The following is a 20,049-nucleotide window of genomic DNA, read 5'->3' on the forward strand; positions in this document are numbered from 1 at the left end:
ATACCATAGTATTTGGATGTTGAGAATATTAAAATTCAATGAGTTTCTCAAGCACTTTCAACAGCCTAGCATGGTTTATCAGCGATTCATTTTTCTCAAACAGTCTCAGTAAATTAAGAAAAATATTGTCATACAAACCGAAGGAAGAGGAATAATGTTCAACTCCATAGCAGAGATACTGAGAAAGTGCCTACATGCAAATAGTGTATGTTCTGTAGCTTGAAGCACAAATGGAAGATTTATAGAAAACTTACTATGTTGCCTCCCCAGTTATTAATCGGGAGAGACTGGTTATGGTTGTATGGTGATTAAACATATGGACTTTGGAGTCTGAACAGCCTTAGGTTAAATCCTGGTTTTTTCCTCTTAGAACTTTCTAACTCCATAACTGTATCTCAGTTTGCTTATCTATGAAGTAAGTATAAAATGATATTTATATCAAAGGATTGTGCCGAGGACTAAATAAGACTTTGAATAATAAGGATTCACTAAATACTAGCCAATACTACTTAGTAAGTGTTTCCACAAAAGTCTACTTGACTACCTGACTTTTCAGTGCCTTTTAATATTGGACGGTCTTTTTTAGGGATATCTTGACAACTCACTTCTGGGTCTTCCCTTTTGTGTGTAAGTGAAACAATTACTGTAGACACTTTTGAAATAATCTATACGCAGATCTTCCTTTCTCCCTTTAGAGTCACAGATATTTGGGGATGACAGAGAAACCTTAGAAATCTGTTGTTACTCTTTTATTTACAAGCAAGTAGCCCATGCAGTTTAGAGTGTAAGGGCTTGCCCACCCAGAGCACTGCAGTGCTGATATAGGAACCTAGATCTTGGCTCATTGTTCTTCCTTCTCTCCCAACATTACCACATCATCCCTGTGTAATGTGTCCAGCTTATTTATGTCTCTGATTTAATTTCTGGTTTCAGCAAAATGCAATAGAGCAGATACAGCTTTTTATTACTGTGGTGGATCGAGTTAAAAGGTAACTCAAATTTTAGAATTATCATTTTTTTATTTTGACTAGCCAGCCTTTCCCAAGTTACCTTTAAATATGTCAGGGAGCTAAATATATATCGATAGTAGGTTTGCCTAAGGGAGATTTAGTTCATTCTAATTGGCCAAACACTTTCAATTTATTCCTACTAAACAGGCCTTTGATATGGAGAGATTTATAGCTCCTCTTTTTTCTATCTAGAAGATAAATACCGTCTGAGATCAGAAGGGACTTCCTGTAAACCCAAGAAGGTTTCCAGATTGATGGGTTTTTATTTGTCCTAGCTTGTACTGGTTTTTAGCCCTGACCCATTCAGTGTGTCCCAAATATATTCTATTTTACTTTATTTTTACATCTTTCTTCAGGCGACTGACCTGTGTCTCTGTTTCTTCACTCATTTGTGTTGACTGCGTATTGTTTAAACCAAAGGATTAAGTGGGGAGTCTGTATTGCTTAATAAATTTGCCAGAAACTGGGTAGGCCACCTTGCCTCTGTTCATGGAAAGCATGAGTGTTTTACAATTCATTCTGGGAAAACTTATGAACCCATACAAAAGAACTACTTGCTGTCTTGGACTTTGGATACCACAAAGGACTATTCAATTAGAGCTTCCATTCAGTCATAACTAAAACCAGTGTTGGGTGAGAATATGCTCATTTACAAATGGGTATTTGGGTAATAGTCTCTTGATAATCCCTTCTTGATCAGTTCTGTATGTGCCTCATTTTTTAATTTCTTTCTTTATTATTTTGTTTTATTCATAATGTCTAATTATAATTCAGTCCCACACTAACAGAGATCTTTTGAAGAATCCCTTTGCTCCCCAAGGGTCTTGACCAACACCCATTTCATGTTCAATGTTGCATCTCCATAACTGTTTCTTCATGTCTCTCCATCTTCCCTTAAAGAATTTGGCCTGGAGAAGACTCCAGATAATGAATTAATACCCACCCCCCCCCAAAATACTTCAGTTCTAACTGATGTGAACTCATATAAAGACAAGCATAGCCACAAACACTCACCTCTATTTCTACACCTCCACCCCTACTCAGTACAAATTAGCATATTCTCTACCCTGGCCCTTGAGAGCCCAACTAAACATGTCGCTCATCCATCCAACAAACCAAGAGTACCTTGCTCTGTACATAGTACCATACATGCAAAGATGAACAAAACATGATCCATCCAGTGCAGGAGACACATAGCTTACTCAGGATGGAGATAAAGTTAGAGGAATCTGAAAGACCCCAGACATTTGTGATATACATCATCAATGTAGTTGGTTTATATGTATCAGCTACTTCTTTGCTAGATGTCGTTCCTAATCAATTCTGAGTGTCTGCTGGGTGAAATGCAGAGAGTGATTCCTGTTGTGATCTCTGACCAAAATGCTAACACAAACCAGATTGCTAAAGGTTTCTACATTTACCCTGGGGAAATCATATCATTAGAAATTTTTGTAAGTTTGCCAAGCATTTTGCAAATGATACTTACTAATCTTTTATGAAGTGAGCTCCAATCAATATAAAAGAGGAGAAATATTTAAAGAACTATCAAAACAACTGTGGGTACCAAGCCTTCATTTGGGGAAACCTAGGAAACTATAGTAATGAGAAATGTAATATACTGTCTTATTTTCTCATTTATTTTTTGTTTAGTTTCTTGGCAAATATGAGTTTGAGTATTCCAGGGAAGGTGATCTAAGGCAGAACTTTACCAACTGTTCCTGGAGACTGAGTAGGGCTCAAGGATTTACTAATAAACAAGAAAAATTAACTAAGTTCTAGGTGTTTTGTGAAATTGAAAGCTGTTTTTACAGGTTAAATTTTATATGAAAATTTAAATTATTGTTTCTGTTTCCAAATCCTTTTTCTCTCGATTTAAAGTATTATTACTTCAACCAGTAAAAATAAATTCTCCCAAGTTACATCAACAACCATGCCAAGAAAATAAGAGTTCAAATGTTGTAACTATTAGGCATAAACTGCATTAATCTATTTTACAATAACCAAGATTATTTTTAAAGAGAGAACAATGTTGCTATGACCCTTCAAATTTTCATTCACTACTTTTTTGCCCTAGCATATACTTTATTTAAAAATTACATTTACTCTAATTCTTCAATCCAAAATCCCATTTCTAAGATGTTTTAGCAAGTTTAGACTATCAAAGACTAAGGTGAGATATGTAGAGACGTATTTTTAGAAAGAGGTCTTTCTAGCAAAGTTTCCCGTCTCATTTCATTTCTTCCAATTTAGTTCTTACCCAAAGCAAGATGACTATCTTTTAGAAATATGAAGATTGGGAAATGAGGCAATATTCTTCCTATAATTTCTTATACCCATTCCCTTCATGTGGTCTAGCCAAAGACATGTACTTGTTAGGGATCCAGTGACTACAAAAGATTTGTTATATCACACCTTAAAACAAGGATATTTAGACAATTCATATTTTTCAACATCTTTCAGAATAGTAGGTCTTTAAATGATATAATAGTTTACTGGAACTGATGAGGAACAGACAAATGAAATATTAATTAAATCTTCTAAGTTACTTTCTGAGATTTTTTTTATACTGAAAGAAAAATTAGCAAATAACTTCTGAATTGCTTCTAAATCCTCAAACATTAATGAACATTTGTGGTTAATTTTGTATATTTTACCTAGCACAAACAGGAATTTGAAAATGAATTTGATTTTTGCTAATAAAATGACTGTAAAAATGCTTTCTCAATGTGCTAGTAATTAGGACATTTACTGATGATTCTAGTAGCAAATGATGGTAACCTAACTTGATCCAACTTAGGCATAACGGTTTATTGGTTCATCTGATCAAAATACAGACAGGGCCTATTTAGGTCTTAGGGGCAAATAGGTCCACAGGCAAAAACTTTTCCCAATTTCAGACTATTCTTTTGGAAAAGTAGGGCAGGAAATGTTTAATATCATAATTATAGTGATGATTTTCCAGGTGAATACATATTTCAAAACAGATCAGGGTAGATACTTTAAATATGTGCAGTTTAGTGTACTTTGATTATACCTCGATACATTTGTTTAAAAAAAGAAAAGAAAAATAGAGAACTTCCCAAACTTACATTCCCCAATTTTTTCCTCCAAAGGGAGTAATAAGATCTGCATCCTTTGGTCAAAATCCCAAGTTCTCTAACTGGTCCATCTTCAATCAAGAGCCATGGCTAGCTCATCACCACGACCAGGGAGCTGAGATGAGGTCTTTAAGAACATAGCCATTCCAATTCCATCCACATGATAGAAAAACATTTCTACCTCCTCCCACAAAAAAAAAAAAAAAAAAAAAAGGAAGTGCCATTATGACTAGGAAAAAAAAAATATATGGGCTCTATATTTGAATCTATGACTTTCATGGGCAAAATATACAGGTAAATATCAAGTCAGCTAGCAGCATTAAATAGATTTTACTTATAGGAAATTTAGCAAAAGTTTTATCTTATGCTTTTTTTAATATCAAAGGGTTAAAAAACCATTAGGAAGGTTTTTCAGTGAAAAGCTCATTCATTTCCTTAAGGCAAGGCATGTTGTAGGGAGGAAGGTGGTTGGACAGGAAAACGTAACATTAACTATGAAAATATATTCTTTAAGATTCAGATTTAAAAATTAGTTAATTGTCACTTCTTAAGGGTCTCAATAACCTTAAATATTGCTGCTTAAGCAATAGACAAGTTTTGCCGGGAAATTAAGAAATGCAAAGTGGCAGAACACATAGACACATAGTGTTTCCATTTTTTTCTTGACCTGATAAGTAGCAGTAAAATGCAATGAATACTAAAAGGTCTTTTCGGGGTGGGGGGGGTGAGTAATAATCATTCAATAAGTGCAATACTTTTCAGTTTCTTTCCATTGTTTTTTCCCTGGGAGAGCTCTGAGTCATTAGCTGGTAAATACAAAGGGAGAGAGGAAAAAATAAAGAGGAGAACTAATGATTTTTTATTTATTTGAGAGACACTTTAAGAGTTTATGGATTGTCATCTTATTTAATGCTGACCACCCTGAGTCTTATCTTCATTTTACAAACAGAAGCTGAGGCTTAAAGAATTAACCCAATTACCCATATTTAATCAACGTAGTAGATGCTAAATTTTTCAAACTTCAAAGCCCATGTTCTTTATCTTACAGCAAACCATTTGCCATTTACAATAAGGAAATGAAAGAGCAGAATTTAGGATCCTTATTTAATTCTGCAGTTAAGTGTGGGAAGCCAACTGGAGAAGTCCTACTGTCCTTTACTCATCATGCCATCTGCCCCCCTCCTCTTCCATTTCCTCTTTCTCTAGAGAGCCAGAAGCTTCAGTAAGCAGACTTTGAAATTGCATGAAATGGGACTCTTCTAGATTCTGTTTCCATTGAACTCCAAGATCACTGATTGTAAAGGGATTTTTTGGACTAGGATAAAGTCAACTACTAAAATTCCAATGTTGTAAGGTGAAGAGAAATAATATTTAGTGAGTTTCTGCTTTCTACATTAGTATCATCAAATGTTTTATCGATTTGATCACATTTCTTCTGCACAACCATTTAGATAACTATTATTATCCCAGTTCCATGTAAGAAACCCAAGGCCTCGAGAACTTATATGCTCCTGAATTGATGGATTCAAATTCAGATCAAACACCAAAGCTCAGACTTGTTCCTCTTAATAAACAGAGATTAATTGCATGTATTCCACATATGAAGGATTGTATTATCAGAGTGTCAGATGTAGAATCTACTCTAAAAGACTCAATTTAACAAATATATAGTAGGGTCCTGATTTATGGCAGGCTAGGTCCTTAGATAAAACGAAGACTAAGACATTCCTTACACTTCAGGAGTTCATAATTTCTTGTAGAAAACAGATTGAGAGTAATTTGAATAAACCAGAGGGTAACACAGTCTTCATAGAAGAGAGATATAAACAAATTAACACCAAACTGTCTAATCCTGAGAAACCCTTTTCTTCTTGTAAAAATACATATGTATATATCCACTTTCCACTTCTGTTTTGATTTTTAACCTCCTACTAAATAAAGCTGCTCTCTGAATGAGGGCCTAAGTTTAGCAAATATCTTTGTATTACTCATTTCCAGAGTAAAAGATTTCCATATAAAACCCTTATAAAATATTTTGTAACTTTTCTATGATTCAAATCTTTTTCCTAAATGTTTTGTCACTTAGAGAGACCTCTGGTTCCATAGCACTAATGTTTCTTCAGTATTATATTAACTTACATATTTTCTATAATTTTAAACAAAAGCTAAGTCTTAAATGAAAACAAAACAAAACAAAAATACATAGATTTCAAACAAACAACCAGAAATGTCAACTCTATGAGATTTGTGACAAATCTGGTTAGGACCTTTTAAGAATTGTATAATTGGTTTCAGAATGGAAAAAAATTTCATTAATACAAACTTGCAAAACTGTTTTTTATGATCTCCCCCTGTTCCAGCATGAAAATCAGCTATAGGCAAAGCTGAGCTGGCTGTAGATGATCCCCATGTAGATTTCCTTGACACTCAAAATACCTCTTTGGCAGTTTAATTCCACAATTAGAGATTTACTCCTATGGCTTAAGATTTCTTAACTCTTATTAAAATGTAAATATGCCAAAGAAAATAATATCTTGAACTTTGCTAGTTCAATATTTACTAAAGCTAAATATATGCCTACCCTTTGATACTGCAATTGCTTTAGTAGATGTACAAGCAATAGAAATATTTTCATATGCTCACAGAACTAAAATGTTCTGACAGCACTATTTGTAATAACACTAAATGTAAACTACTTAAATGGTTATCAATAGAATAGTGGGTAAATAAATTGTGATTTATTCCACAATGAAAAATACAGCAATGAGAATTATGAACTGCAACTATTACAACAATATGGGTGAGTCTCACAAACGTAATATTGAAGAAAGAAGCTAGATATGAAAAGATATGCATATGGTTTCATATGTATGAAGTTCAAAAAGAGTTCAAAGTCATCATTGATGTTAGAAGTCAGAAAAATGGTTACTCTTTGTAGGGGTGGGATAATGCCTCGAAACAGGCAAGGGAGTCGCTTCTAGAGTCTGGTAATGTCCTATTTCTTGATCTGAGTTTTCATTGTGTATACATGGCCAATTTGAGAAAAAACACTGAGCCATAGTTTTTGATTTGTGCACTTTGTGCATTGGATATTGAATATGTACTATTAAATTGATTGGGATCATTTTATCATTCTTCAAGTTTTCCAAAGGGATTAATTGGGCTTAAGAGAACATCATCGGTCATAATTGAATTCTCAACTCCTTCTCTATAGAGAACAGAAGTTAACAAAAACTTTTTTTAAAGGTATAGAGTTTGACATGGGGCACCTGGATGGTGCAGTCGGTTAAGCATCCGACTCTTGGTTTGGGTCAGGTCGTGATCTCAGGGTTGTGAGATGGAGCCCCACATAGGGTTCCATGCTCAGCACAGAGTCCGCTTGAGATTTTCTTCTCCCTCTGCCCCTCCCCATCGTACTCACACTCTCTCTCTAAAATAAATAAATAAAATAAAATAAAAAAGATGTAGACTGTAACATAGAAGCATATTATAAAGTAAAAATCCTAAATCCTTAAAGTCAAAATAGATAGTGGTTCACCTAGGTGGATTCATAAATGACTGAACCACCGCATTCAATGCGTGTGGCTTAACAATAGTCAAAATCAAGCTATAAGTAATCGATAGCATGCCACAGGAGGCTGTATTCAGTTCTGTCTAGTCCAATAGTTTTATTAATGATTTGGTTAAGAGCATCAGCTTGTGTGTTTACATATTGTTTGCATGTTTAGTTGACATTGTTTTGGGAGAGAAACATGAACTTTTGGAAGATAAAATTCTAAGGAGGCTCAACAAATTAGAATGGTAGATAAAACTTAACATGACATTTAACTGTTGTGAATTTGCATATTGAGAAAGAATAGGAATAGATCAGCATTTATAAAAGTTAATAAGGGGTTTTATTTTACCAAAGCTGCACAAGAGGTCATTGTTAGATAATCAAGGTATAAAAAATTATGATGCACGATTTTATTACTAGATATATATATTCTCTAGAATGAGGGAGGTGATATAACAAATCTATGTACCTCATACCAAGGACATTGACAGACTAGAATTTATTCAGAGACACATGATTATCTTAGCATGAGTCTCTAGTTTTACTGGGTGATGAAATCTCTGTGCAAAAAGAGTGATAGAAAATGATAGGAGAGTCAGGGCAATAGGGAAAGCTTACAGAGCCATCCAAAGCCTCCTAAAAAAAACCAGTCAGTTGCTTAGTCTTGTGGGATGTCTTCAGCAAGATACATAGAACATTTGGTAGGGGAGAGAAAGATAAATTTATCTGTGGGCTTTTTCCCATCTCTTGTCTCTCTTGGGTTAAAATTTGTCCTACAAAGTCTTTAAATGTCTGTATTTCCAACTTGAATTTACCAAGCCCTCTGGGCATCCCTGAGGAAGGCAGAGACTCCATAGATTTGGTTGCTTCGGTCTTCAGTTCTGGAAATGCTGGAGCCCCTACTGCAGTGGATGATACAGTGAAACCCTTGGTGAAGCCCAGATCTTGGGGGAATGGGCAGAGTTGGAATCTTGGGAGATAAGATGACAGAGACAATGATGGGGTTCTCCATTCATCAAATGTCCAAGGCCCAGAAAACAGGATGTCAAGTAAAAATGGAAAGGCCCATGAAGTGGATCCAGAATAATCCACTACTTTATATAATCCACTACTTGAGCCATTCAGATGCATTTTCATTCTTTGTTATATATACACATATAACATATCTTACATAAGAACTAGATGCTTTCATTTCTTCCCAAGATGGGACAAACAAGAACATACCAGGAACGTAGTGACTAGTGAGGAACATAGTGACTAATGGCAATCTCCTAAAAAAGACTTAAGGAATACTAGCCAACCAAGCCACTGCCCCTCATTGCTATAGCTGCATCTGGGGCTCTAATATTTATATCATCCTCCTTTATCACCCTTTCTGGATTTCCTCATCCTCAGCCAATATTTTGGCTGGTCTGATTGCTTATCAGGTGGAATGGCACAAACCTTCATTTTTCAGGGGCCTTCAATTATTCATTCGCAGCTGTTTGGGTATGGGAATAAGGGTTCCTCTAGTGAATATTCTGGGTTCTAGGCACAATTTTTCTGTTCCCACTGTGTAGTAACAAACCTATGATTTAATATAATCAGAATTGATTATCTGAAGAAACAGAACCTCCTGTCTTTGTCCACTGGTTCATTGGTATGAGGTATAAAAAATGGCCAGATGGTAATTGGTAGTCTTGACTTCCTCATCAATAGAACTTTTACTGTGTCCCTTTGTAGAAGTATCTTCCCTGGGAACTGGCCTCCTAACTATAGGAATGGAATGCACCAATTGCACAAGTAGGTCTCTAAGAGTGATAGTGACAGGAGCTAATTATTTCTTATTTTCACCACTTGTCTCCTGGACCCATATACTTTGTTTATTTGAGACATAGCACCACAAAAAACATGTTTGATTGGTAGCCATACATGATATCTTGAGGCTAAGATAGGCAGGGGGCAGCTGTTTCTCATCTCCTGCCTATTGGTCAGATGGTCTCACAGGATGTTCATTCCTAACACTTCAGGGTTTTATTACCAAGCCCTTCTGGGCCTTCTGGTGGAGCCAAAGTCTCCATAGGTCCAGTAGGATTGGACATGGACCTTCAAACTAAGGAGAATTAGTGTGTGCAAATGAGGAACTTTTAGTAGTACTAATGTTATTAAACTCAAGACCAGAATACTTAACTATCTTCACATATTTAAGATATTTAATCAGAAACTTGACAACTATTTGCTGAAGGATTTTATAGAAGAATTTCAATAGTACCTTGAAACTTGTGAGACTGTGATTCTTAGAATGGTAAAGCTCTATTTATTAGGTAATTTTTCAACAGTTTCAAACAATATAGAAAACTTAAACAATGCACAGAATATCTTTGGGATATATCCGCAGCTAGTTAAATTCTTTTCCTGTTGAATGAAATTGGATATCTGATTTTTTTCTTTTTGGGACATAGAAGAAAACAGACTATGAGCAAAACGTGACCGGGGCCATAGGTTGACAAGTGATGAGTTATGCTAGGAAACCACAGCATTAGTATCAGCAGTCTTGGCGCACTTAGTATGGAAGTAACCAGCTCCCATAACCTGCACACTATGACCTGAAAGCACCACGATAAAAGCAAATCTATTTTGATTTACTCTGCTTCCATGTGATCATGAATATTGCAATATATTGTAGAAAAGTCTTTTTACCATATTAGTTAAAATGAAATTTTTTTGTGCAAAGACTAATTCAACTTAGCAATTATTTATAGAGCACTTACCTTGAATGAGTCCCTCTTCTCATATGTGGAGGAGGAGATAGAAAATTGCTTCAAGTGTACAATAAATATTTGTTAATTGACTGTGGATTTACTTATGGCATGGTCTACCCAATGGTAAAAGTTTTTTAAAATAAAGACTAGCTTACAAAGTAAAAAAGGAAATTTTGTGCCTATGTGTAATCTTAAAAGTGTCCTGAAACTGTTAGATCTATTTTTTCTGAAAGTATCTACCACTGTTTCATTTATCTAATTCTGTCTACCTCATCATACAAGAAATTAGTAGCTTACAGGAACAACTATTTTCTTATCTCGCATGGTTTCTGTGGCTCAGGGATTCGAATAGGGTAGTTTTTACTCGAAGTTTCTCATGTGGTTATAGTTAAGACATTGACTGGAACTAGAACAGCAGAGGGGAAGGTGCTGAAGTACCTGGGACTTGTCTTGACATCTCTCTCTTCATGTAACTTTAGGGCCTTCCATGCAGTCTCTTGGCATGTGCTAGTTTGGGCATCGTTACAGCATGGAGGCCTTAGAAAGTTGGATATCTTACATTACATTACAGGCTTCTGTGATGATGTAGCCTCAGAAGGCACACAGGGTGACTTCTGTCATAATCTGTTGGTCACAATAGTCACAAAAGCCTACCCAGTTGCAAGAACAGAGGGTTGATTCTACCTCTTGATGGGAGGAGTGTTAAGGTTACACTGGAAGAAGGGAATGCGGTATGGGAAATACTGTTGTAGCCATCTTTGGATAATGCAATCTACTACAACTACATTGAAAATATGAAAACCAAAAATTATCTGCTAAAACATAGGGGTAATAATGTGCCCGTGAAAGGGGTTTGCATTGCTGCATTCCATAGAGAAACACTAACACTCCTTTAAAAAATTGAAATAGTGTTATGTGCAACTAATGAATCGTTGAACACTACAAAAAAAAATTGAAATAGTGCGTTTAAAAATGTGACACTACCCAGTGTAATCTATATATTCATTATGCTCCTATAATTCCAGATGTTAGGGATTAACAAGGCAAGGAATAGCTAAAACCTGACACCCTTTTACTTCTCCCTTTCTGTTCCCAAGTAGAGAATCAAATAGAGTTCCTTTTGGAGAAAATGGAACTTAATCACATATTTTGTTCATGACAAGTGAATCTGAAAAGCAGCAAAGAACTCTTGGCAACTTTTCACATTATGTAGTCAGAGCGATGACAAGTGCCTCCAAAACGGGTGTCCTACTATACTATAAAATAAGTTGTTCATGTACAAAGAATCTGTACAATGCTCATCAGAAGGCTCTATGGGGTCCTCATAGCTGCTGGATTACAAATGCACGAAAGCAATCTCAGAGATTCCTCGGAGGGTACTTATATTTCTTTAGAAAGAAGATAAAGAATTGCTCAAACTAGGTTATTTGGGAAGGAAAATATTCACAACCATTCTTGGGTCTAACTACCTCAACAGATTGAGTCAACAGATCAAATCAATATCTTGGTTTTAATATGTCATCCCTTTCTTTGTAACATGCTCGGCCCTTAAGAAATACTTTCTTTCAGGTCCCCAAATTTGACTAGCATTTCTGCCCTTTAGCCACTGTGGATTCTTATAGATACCAAAGTGAAAGGAAAAAAAAAGCATTGTCATTTCATTAAATGCTATTATTTTTGTGTTCAGACAATAACAAGTGTTTAGTGATGGAAAAAATCTTTCATTTCCTTTTTCATCTACAATGAAAGGTATACTCTCCAGTTTGAGATCTTATCAATTTTCCCCTTAGGATCAAAACATAAACAAACATATTGCTTCATTTAAAGGGAAAAGATGCAAAAAAGCACCAAAAAAAGTAGACAAGTTGACAGACACATTTTAGTCTGCTTATTTCTGTAAGGAAGACATTGTTAACTATGTGCAAATATTTTCTGCAGGATTTTTTTAAGAGTGTAAGTTGTTATTTGGGGGCCATATCTACCTGTTGTGAGGTGAGACTCTTTAGAAAATAATTATTTTGAAATTTTGATTTTTGTTCCACTTCAGTAAAGTGAATCTCAGCCTTGGTATGGACCAGTAAGTAAAAAATTAATTCCTAATGTAGATTCCTAAAATCCCAAGCATCAAAGTGGGAGAATTATGACTTTGTAATGTAGCCATAGCATTAAGGAATGATTCCTAAGGCATTTTCAATCTGCAACACCTTTTAAAAAAATTAGTAAGAAAAATGACCTCCCTTCTAATTCGTTTTCCCAACACTGATGTATTTGACTTAGCAGTGTCTGGATCTAAATTAAGATTAGTCTCTAAAGTACCTTTTGGCGAAGGAAGACTGTAATGATTTTATTACTCTTTTTACATGAACCAGGAAAGGGAATTTTACAAGCATGAAAAGGTTCTTAAATAGAGCAGGTAATGGAGGAAAGAGAACGAATGAAAAGGTAAAATCGAGATCCTTCTCTCATTGCGTTGTTCAGCTTCCCACATCACAGATAGTGGTGAGGCTGTTTGCTCACTTGGTTAATCTCATTTTTCCCTTATCAACCCACGGGGTGCGTCTTCCACCACTGTTAAGTCGGAGTTATAAAATGGACTCTAGGGTAATGTAAGGGGGGGACAAACAAAAGGGGCTATTCGCTCCTGCTGCCTGTGTGTCACTCTGTCACTCTGACTGGTGTCAGCAGGGATTATGTGCCCCGTGTAGGAAAATGTCTGTTTACAACTGGAGTGGATGCATTACTCTGCCCTATTACCACCATCTCACTTCAGTTTATTGGAAATGGAATGGATTCGTATGGGGTATGTGTGTGTTTACTTCAAAAAGGCATCCTTTCAGAATGGGCCACTAATGTTGTAAACCCCATTATGTTTTGGTTTTCTTTTTCTATATACTAAAGTAATACAGCTGGCTTTCAGTATTCATTCTTCCTTTTCCATGCCCTACCACCTAAACTTAAAACACACACACACACACAGGCAAAGGCACTGTTCAACCTTTAGCTCATTTACATTATTTTTTTAAGGCACGCAATATAGTTGAGTGATGTTAAGCTCAACAGATTGTAAATGGAACCCGAAGTACCTTGTTAAGACAAGATGTGTTTGCTGTCCACTTAAGCACTTCTTGTTGCCGGTAGTTTTTCCCCAAATTATCTGGATGTAAGTGATGTAGCCAGTGGTACTTGTGCCATGGAAATAGCTGTGACCTATATTTTTATTAGGTTAGGTTAGTTTTTATTCTGCTTTATGGTGCTGATACCCTCCACACACTCTCACCTCATTCTTTTAAAGCAGATCCTCTTGGCATAAAACAAAGCAAGCTCTCTGCTCCCATGGAAGCTGCAGATTTGTAAGCCTGCTGCAAAGATCTCTTACTTTTGAGCAAAAAAGGTCGGGATGATTAACATAATGCTAACTCTGTTGGACCCCTTCTGTGCTTCAGTTTCTATCCGTGCACCAGTCAATAAGGTTAAAATTATACAGTCAGGGATTGTTTACTTTAAAGCTGATTGCAAAATATCAGGAGAGTTTTCAAAGCATTAGCAACCAATTTAAGAGAAAATGAGTGGTAGAGGGGTCAGGGGGAAATATTTACTTTGGAAGGTCAATTGAATATTTGAAGAGAGTAACAGGTTTGGCTTCTAGGGTCAATGTTAATGTATCTAGTTGTCTATTTGATCCTAAATAATTAAGCTGTAGAAGGAGGAGGTCGAAAAACTTGTTGTAGATTAGGTCCCCAGCAGGGAACGTGCCTTAAAGTAGTCTGAACCAAAAAAAAAAGGAAGAAAGAAAAAAGAAAAGGCGGTGCGAAGTTTGTTGCCAGGGCAGGTCATAGTCTACTGTCCTGGATCTTTAGTCTGGGCAACTCCACAGGGATCAAGGCAGTTACATGCTCCTCTGTCAAGCCATGTGGGCAACGTTTGTCCTGTTATCTGTATTTTATCTGTTAGTGCCACAAATGATGCTGACTCTACAGATGTGATTGCTTCGGGGAAATGCATAACCTGGTGGCTTCTGGAAGTTGAGTTATCACCAATGTTTGAGTCACACACACATTTCAACATGGTTGGCTTTCTTGAAATCAAAGTACACCCCCTAATTATGCTAGTTAATTGCAATTACTATACTTGAATTATATCCATGATAAATGAGCACTGGCATCTATCAAATTAATGTGTTTTTTTAAATTTTTAAATTTTTTTATTATGTTTTGTTAATCCCCATACATTACATCATTAGTTTTTGATGTAGTGTTCCATGATTCATTGTTTGCGTATAACACCCAGTGCTCCATGCAGTACATGCCCTCCTTAATACCCATCACCGAGCTAACCCATCCTCCCACCCCCTCCCCTCCAGAACCCTCAGTTTGTTTCTCAGAGTCTATAGTCTCTCATGGTTCGTCTCCCCCTCCGATTCCCCCCCTTCATTCTTCCCCCTCCTGCTATCTTTTTTTTTTTTTTAACATATATTGTATTATTTGTTTCAGGGGTTCAGGTCTGTGATTCATCAGTCTTACACAATTCACAGCGCTCACCGTAGCACATACCCTCCCCGATGTGTATCACCCAGCCGCCCCATCCCTCTCACCCCCCACCACTCCAGCAACCCTCAGTTTGTTTCCTGAGGTGAAGGATTCCTCATATCAGTGAGGTCATATGATACATGTCTTTCTCTGATTGACTTGTGTTTTTTTTTAATAGAAAAATTTGTGTCCTTTAACATGATTGTGTTATCTGCAAGAACATTTATGTTGTAAAAATCAGGGGGTGAGAAGTGGAGAAGCATTGTGCTTTTCCAGCAGTAATTTTACTGGGCTTATGGCAGGCATAATTCTCACAGATGAACGGCTTAGTTTTTCCTTTTACTTGAATTGAGTGGTCACAAAAGTAATAATGATAAAAATAAATAAAATGTTGGGCTGTTTATTTTATTATTAATTTAATTATGTGTTTTTAAATGTACCATATCCAAAATCTTTTCTGGCATTCTCCAATTTAAAAGTCACTGTCCAGTTGGGAATTAAATAATTTTTCATCCTCTCTCCTCTGATTAAAGTAAACTGAAACCAAAGGTTTATTTAGTATGCAGATCTGATTTTTAATATTTTTTTAAAGATTTATTTGAGAGAGAAAGAGCACAGAGGGAGAGTGAGAGGGAGAAGCAGACTCCCCACTGAGCAGGGAGCCCAATGTGGGGCTCGATCCCAGGGCCCCTAGATCACGGTCTGAGCCGAAGGCAGATGCTTAACTGACTGAGCCACCCAGGTGCCCCGATTTTTAATATTAAAATCATATTTTCTTGGAAGAATTTTCATTGCTATGTCTATGCTCTGTACTCTACTTTTTGTGTGTGTGTGTGAAAGTTCAGGAAGAAATTTAAGATTGTTTTCAGATACAAATCTTGCATGTACCCACCATGAATCTTGAAGGAAAAATTATATTTTTTTGCACATGGTGTGTCTTCTCAAATTTTATATATTATAGAGCTTCAGGATATAGACAGGATTAATCACCAGATTTTGAGTACTTTTTGGTTAGTAAAATCAAACTATGCAAAGTTCCTATTTGTGTTAATAAGTGAAATCGGGATGAATGGTTTTATGTAAAACAGAAAACAAAAACTCTATTGACCTCAATCAAATTCAGGTGAACAAAAGGAATTACATAGGATTGAATTGAATGATCTTAAAATGCTTCATTTTTACCTCCTGGTGATTATTCTCTAAGGTGTTCCTGAGATGTTAATACTTTGGGTGTCATCCTCAGTCCAAAATATTTTAAGTTTTGTAATAGCAGTTATTGTCATCATATAATACAGAAAAAAGAAGAATCACCAGCTAGCCTGGCTCTGGTATAATCATGATATAAAATATATTTTACATTTAATAAATGTAAATTATGTGTCGGAAGGTAAAGCAACCTATAATTAATAGGAACTTGGCTTGTGATAGCCAAAACACATCAAAGCAGTCTGTTTCTTATTGACTAATGCATGTGCTCTGGGCAATCCCTCCTCCCCCTACCCCCCATCGGTTGGGATCTTTTAAGTTTAATAGTATAAAATGTCCATGGAAAGGTTTATTTTTCTTTTTAATAAAATGTCTGCTGGTCATTAAATTTCATGGGTGCTGGATGATGATTCTAATGGGATTTTAACATATGAGAGAAGAGGGGTGTGTGTATGTGTGAGAGCGCGCGCGTGTGCCCATGTGTGCGTGACAGTTTCGCACCCTTCAAATTGCCAGATGAACAAGGGCACAGATGCCTTTTATTATCAGCGATTAAGAAAACACACACTTCTCCTTGAAGGAAAATTTTGTATTTGTAACTGAAAATTATCCCCACGCACTCTGCATTTGGCATTCCTCATGCCAAATGGAGGGAAAAAAATAGATACCTTTAAGATATTAAGAAGAAATATGTATTTATTACCTCTGAACATTCTCTCCTGTTAAATTGTCAGGGTGGAGTGCTTCTTTAGCCTGAAACATTCCTGTTTGTTTTTAAAGCACTTTAGAATGATTTGCATTAAGACAGGGTATTGAAAGCTTCGAAAACTGGAAGAAAATTGTATCCCTCTTATAGGAAGCCATAAATTTTTTTTTTTTTAATCCTTTGCCTTTAGAAAGCTTTGAAATGCTTTCTAAAAGAGATTGGAGAACCAGACAAGAATTTATTACAACCGTGTTTTTAAGAATGGAAGTCAAGCTGAAAGTGCTCATTTTATTGTTATTCTGGTTGTTGTTGCTGCCGCCGCTGCCGTTTTGATAAGAGTAGAATCTCCCTGGACCTGGGCCCTGAGGAGACCTGCATTTGCTGAGCATCCTTGTTACCTCTCAGAGCAATCAATGATTTGATGAGCTATGCTGCAAGCGGGGTTTGGGAAAAATTTCTCGGCTTGAATGTCTCCCCGTTTTTAGAAATTGTGTCTAAAGGTTTGCATAATTAAAAGTTGGACCAGAAGTGCTCACAGACCCCAGATCCTTTCTTTGCTTCAATTCTGCCCACAGACCCCAGATCCTTTCTTTGCTTCAATTCTGCCCAAGTAATTCATCTATTACAGTTGTTCTTACTAGAACACAAAAACACTCCCCTTGATTTTTCTGTAGATCTATCCTAGATAGCAGCTCTTTCACCTTTTCCTTTTAACTTTTTTTTATTTTGTATAATGTCTTTCTTAAGCTTTTATTTTTAGTAACACTCAAGGTAGACAGAACGAAGATACATGTTGTGTGTGTTAAAAATCTTCCACATAATCCCTAACAGAGTCGTTATATTTGGTCACAGACCTATTTGATTTTTCTTTTCTCAAATACTATTTTCTTCCAGATGATAATCTCTACACATGTCTGAATAATGCCTTACCGCTTAGTGAAGAACTTCAAACAGCATTAAGAGCAAGGCTTCATTTTCTGTGCATCATCGCAGGGCAAGGGATTATTGTAATCCCCATTTTATAGACGAACCATTTGAGATTTAAGTAACTTGGCCAATGCCTGGGAGTAAGTTAGACACGAAGCCAGAGTAAAACTCGCAGTTTATGATTTTGATCTTAGATGAACTTCTCTGTCTTTCAGCAAGTGAACTTGTTTTCCAGTTTTCGAACATGAAAGAACAAGGTTATTTGGTGCGACTTCTATCTGTAAAAGGCAGAACTGAACTCATAGTGTTAGATCATTTCCTGACCCAGTTTTAATCCTTCTATAGCCACTGATATAATTAAAAGCTTCTCTTCCAGTTTGCACTTTGGTTTTCTTATTAATCAAAAAACAGCTTAAATTAGACTTTTGCAAGGGCCAAATATACCATTGCCAAAAATTCTATTAGTGGAAGAAGTGCTGAGTATATAGCTTTTTTTTTCTTGTTGTTTAATTAAATGTATGAATAACAATACCTGCACGGCCATTCTCCCTGAAAGGTAATACGTATAGTTTAGAATGCACAGAAGATTTTTAAGTGATAGCTTCAGGATTTCGACACTAATTTCTAGACTGATTATGTAAACATATCATCAAGACTTCAGTATCACTATGCCGAAATCTGACTGCTATACTACCCATATGCATATTTCATAACCAACTTGTTGGCCATATTGTAATAATAGTAAGAATTTATAAGCCTGTGACATAAGATGTGATTTTCTTTTTCATAACGAGGAAAAAGTTCCATGTTACTGAAGATTTGAAGTTATTTTAAGCTTTTCATTAAAAAAAAAGCTCTGAAATTTTATAGGAAAATAGTCTGGAATTTCTGATGTCAGTCACAATAGTTTCCAAATCGTAAAATGGTTTCTTAAACAGAAGACAAATTAATTTTTTTAAAAAAGTAAAATTAAGGTAGTTCTGGAAGAAATAAGATAGATTTATTTCAATCCACATGAAAATTAAAATTAAGATTAAAATAAAATAAATACAAGCTTTCTCTTCTGTTAGACCTGGGATGTGACACAGCTGACCTAATGATTCTCATTTATAACTAATTGCTTGCAACCTTCTGAATAATTTTCCTTTCCGTCTAAAACTTTCCATGGTTAATCTCAGGCCAATAGTAACTTTCTGTATTTTAAAAAAATATTTAAGGAGAAATTACTAACACTATTTTGATAATTCTTAAAGGGAATTGACATATCCTCTTACATTTAAAATATTATCCAAATAATTCAAAAATACACCCTCAAAATGTCAAACTTACGTAAAGTCCTTCATTCTACACAGAATTATTGCTCTTTGAAACTTTAAACATATACCAAAAACATTGAGGCGCTAGGAATGTTTTAATACATCGGTTACACAGCATTTCTATGAATCTCTAATCTGTTGCTTTTAGAAACATACCCTTAAATGCTATATATTCCATATTCCATGACAGAGGCTGTTCCAAAGCTAAAAGACAGCACTGCCTAATGGTAATGTAATTGGAGAAAATCCTAATTGTGTTTCACCAACTTGATTTTCTCTGATTAAAAAGAAAAACTTTAAAGTTGGAATAGTAAACATTAACGGCAATTATACATTGCTAGTTTTAAGCAAATAATGTGGAAATCAGAGTTGAAAAAATACCTTTTCTAATTCAGGCACATGTAATATTCTTTATGTTATTGTATAATAGCTAAATGAAAGACAGAAGGTAATAGTTGCTAACGTATTTGAGATTCAAATAAGTAGCATGGTTGCTGTACTCCTATTCACCTCTTAGGCAAAACTAGTTTGAAACAATGCATATGTCCTATTTAAATAAAGCTCAATCAAGTACCTCGATCACTACATAGAAATAAGGCAGAAAAAAATAATCAGTAATTAAAATGCAAGTTCCAAGGGGGAATACCTTTCCGAAGATGACCACAGAAGCACCTGACTCTAAAAATGGCAGGCAGTTTCCAGAACTGTTGAGTGCCATGTGTTAGCAGATGGAGGTACAAGTTTTAGAACAGCACTTCCTGTCAATAGCTTCATTATAAAGCTGGCAATTTAATGAAAAATTCAAAATAATTATTAAATAATTAAAATATTAGAATAATCTCTCGTACACTCTGGTAGCCACCATTTTAATTATGGCAAATTATATCTTCCTTTAGTGATTTCACTTCCTGCAGTTCTTTAGCATTTTCAAAAATTAGTGACTTGTCTAATATGTTCTGTGAA

Source organism: Mirounga angustirostris, unplaced genomic scaffold (assembly GCF_029215605.1).
Source record: "Mirounga angustirostris isolate CCGP_5_RB_7025 unplaced genomic scaffold, mMirAng1.0.hap1 SCAF_4, whole genome shotgun sequence".
NCBI lineage: Eukaryota > Metazoa > Chordata > Mammalia > Carnivora > Phocidae > Mirounga > Mirounga angustirostris.